The sequence below is a fragment of the Cyprinodon variegatus genome, unplaced genomic scaffold, assembly GCF_000732505.1.
Source record: "Cyprinodon variegatus isolate N-32 unplaced genomic scaffold, C_variegatus-1.0 Scaffold750, whole genome shotgun sequence".
Taxonomy (NCBI): domain Eukaryota; kingdom Metazoa; phylum Chordata; class Actinopteri; order Cyprinodontiformes; family Cyprinodontidae; genus Cyprinodon; species Cyprinodon variegatus.
This window is the reverse complement of record NW_015151203.1, coordinates 66,676-70,002: the sequence shown is the minus strand read 5'-3', so window position 1 is coordinate 70,002 and position 3,327 is coordinate 66,676. Positions and strand designations below refer to the sequence as shown.

Below are 3,327 nucleotides of genomic sequence, written 5' to 3'. Positions count from 1 at the left end.
ACTTTTTTTAAAGCTAATGAACCTAGTGAAGGACTTGTTTTGCAGTTTTTTGCTCCAAACTATGACAGAAATTGGACTAAATTGGTAAATAAAACAGCGTGATTGGCTGTAGGGAAAATGGAGTCAGAGGACACTCTATGTAATGCGTATTACTGAGGGTGCGTATTAGTATGCTGAGCTGGAAAAAAAAAAAAAGTTTGACATTCTGGCATCCGAGCGTCGGATGCTGGAGTTCAGCACAATGAACTTTAGGCGCTGGACGGCGGAGCATCAACCAATTCTGAATCCAGGAGAAAAGCTGAATCCAGGAGATTTTTGGGGAGACAGACAGACACTACCTGCAAGCTGTCATTGCTTCTGCAGACATTCTGCATGTGAAAAATAAGTAAATATCAAGGAGTTAAACTCCAAATGTTAAATAAAAGCCAGGAGAATGGATTGTTATGTAGAAGGAGCGCAGCTCTGATGATTATTGCTATGCTTTGTTTTATTTGCTGTGATGAGCGGGAAAGAGGTCAAAGGTCCTGCTCCAATGTGATCCACGCACTCAGCTCGTCAGGATTGTGACCTCACTCTGTGAGGCTAACAGGCTAACGGCTGCATCAAACCAGCAAGGCTCTCAGTGATTCTCACTGCTGTTTGTTGCAGCTTTAAGAGAAGAAAAGTGTTTTTTTCTTAGGAGGCAAAAAGCTGGAAGTATCACAATATGAAATAAAAATTTGTTTGAGGAGCAAAGGATAAGGATAGAGCCTCTTGAGTCATGTCCACCAAACGCTCTGCATGTAAACCCTGATTCTGGAACCGTGATCGGTCTGAACGCAGCATTGCATAGATATTCTCCAACCGCTCGTTTTCACAGGTCAGGGTGCAGCAGAACTCTGGTCCCCTATTTATTTTAGGCGTATAAATAGAGTATTCATAACGAGTCCAGAACTTCTGTCCAATGGCAGCCTGACTTATGCAGAACACATGGCAGCATAATGAACAAGCCAGTGTCCTGAAGGGGGCAGCGATGCGCCTGAAGGCGTAAAGATAAAAAGATGTCTTTGATTGCGGGATTAACCTAGCTGTTGTTTACCACCTGCCCCCAAAAAAGAATAAAAAGGAAAAAGAAAGAAAGAAGGTTTTTGGTGGTCAATACTTTAATCCCTGCGCTACTTATGAGTAACTATAACGTTAAGTTATAAAATAACAACGTACGTCAATGATCAGATAACTTACCTGTAACTTATGGCCCACGTACGACATACGCTGGCATACTGCGGTATGTACTCCCCGTATGTTGACATGTTTCAGCGTACTCATAACTTATCCAACGTATGCTAGCGTTTTTGACAAATTTTTCGTATGTCAGGCATAAGCTGGTCTGAATCGTCAAGGTGTGACAGCGGCTTCTGGAGGATTAATAAGGGATGCATGAATCAAACAATCTGCCAATATTTGCCTGATTTTGATGGAGTCACATTAAAAACATGGTTAACAGCTGATAAAGTTCATTTTGCAGGATATAGAACCTTTAAATCAACACTGTGTAATTTTCGCCACTAGGGGCTCTAAACCATTGTAGGTACCAGATCTGCTCAGTTTCTTAAGAATTGAATTTCATCGGCGATCTAAAGTAGCTGAAAGTAGAAAACAATCATTGTCAGACTTGAAGTAAAGTACTGCCTTCTAAGACAGACTGAGCTCTGACATTTAACAAGGTGACAAAAAAAGTCTCAGTTTATTTTTATTCTTTTATTAAGATCTGAGGTCAGAGGAGGACAAATGGAACATCTTAAAAAATGACTTTCATAGAGATTTTAGAAAAATAAAACAGTTATTCTACTTGTAGAAAACGAATGGTTGTTGTTGATACAAATTCAAAAGTAGTGTAGCTTAATATGGCTAACTGACTGAGCTAAAAGAGGCTAACCTGTTAGCTACAGCTAGCCGCAGCGCTACCCAGCTCTCGCCCTTTATATCGTGGTCTAACAGTTACTTTGTTCACCAGAAACAGATTTTATTCAGTTTTGTTATCGATCAGGTTAAACTTCATCGGTCATTAGACACGCTAACGCTACAGATGCTCCCGATTCAGCACACGGACACGCTGCGTGATGTCATCCCAAGTTCCAAAAGCTGGGACATGCTTATCGAACCCCACTCCTAGGGTTGCCAACTGTCCCTTGAAAAACGGAATTGTTCTGTATTCAGAAATAGAAGTACCTGACCCGTATTTGGTGGAAAAGGAACGCACTTTGGCCCGCATTACTGTGAGAATAACGAAATTGTCAGTAAAAAGCTAATGGAAAATGAAGAACAAGGGCACGTTAGATACAGAACTTACGGTAAACTTGTTCCTGTCCCTGTCCTTCATTGTGACCAATGAGCTGACAGCATATATGTAACAATCCAGAATCCCCTCATTCTATTGGTCGAGCCAAGTGTTGCTCACAAAGAAGATAGCGAGAAACAACAGAGCATCACGGAGGACGAACGGTTAAATGCTGACGCTGCTTTTAGGGGCGGAAAACTCCTCACTGCTGCAAGAGCTCAGAGGAAATTCACGACGAAAAAGTCGGCTATGGCCACATTATGTGGCATTAAGCTAATGATTTTATTTCTGTTTTCCAACTGTAGCCTACAGTCATTGCATTTAAGGCACAAATATGTTTACAAGTTTGCTGTTGCACCAAAAATGTGCAGTATTTATTTATTGTTTTATATTCATTTTTACAGTTTGAAGTTAAGCAGGACAGGCTTATGTTTAAGATACTTATTTTATTCAGCAAAGTTTGTTCTTTTGTATTAAAATGAATTGCTGGATAATCATTTATTTTCTGTATTCATGTCGCTCACTAATATGCATCTAATTCAAGGCAGATTTTAGTCAAATATTTAAAAAAACATTTCTCACACAAAGGGGAACAAAAAAAATGGCAGGAGGGGTGAAGGCAATCGGGTCAGCTGTCACGCACATGAGATGTCCTTTTTTTCCGACAGTAAACCCGACAAATAAGATTTCCTGATTAGTCAAACTGATGCTAAAATACAACTTCCCATGATGCTCCACATTCCTCATTTTAGGGAAGAAAGGGCTTCTTGGAAGAGTTGACATAAAATACAACTTGATTCTCGTGATTTAACGACTTTATTCTCTTAATATTACGACTTTTTTCTCCTAATTTTACGACTTTATTCTCCTAATGTTACGACTTTGTTCTCCTAATGTTACGACTTTGTTCTCCTAATGTTACGACTTTTTTCTCCTAATGTTACGACTTTGTTCTCCTAATGTTACGACTTTGTTCTCCTAATGTTACGACTTTGTTCTCCTAATGTTAC

The 3,327-nt window shown here is 39.8% G+C and overlaps 1 long non-coding RNA gene across 1 annotated transcript; it reads right to left on the bottom strand.

Annotated features, from left to right (window-relative positions):
- Window positions 1-891: 891 nt before the first annotated feature.
- LOC107098139 lies at window positions 892-1,672 on the bottom strand. The gene is made up of 2 exons (XR_001481868.1): window positions 1,515-1,672; window positions 892-1,391 (listed from the first exon to the last, which is right to left on the bottom strand). It is a non-coding gene; the product is annotated as an uncharacterized LOC107098139 (long non-coding RNA).
- Window positions 1,673-3,327: the final 1,655 nt, after the last annotated feature.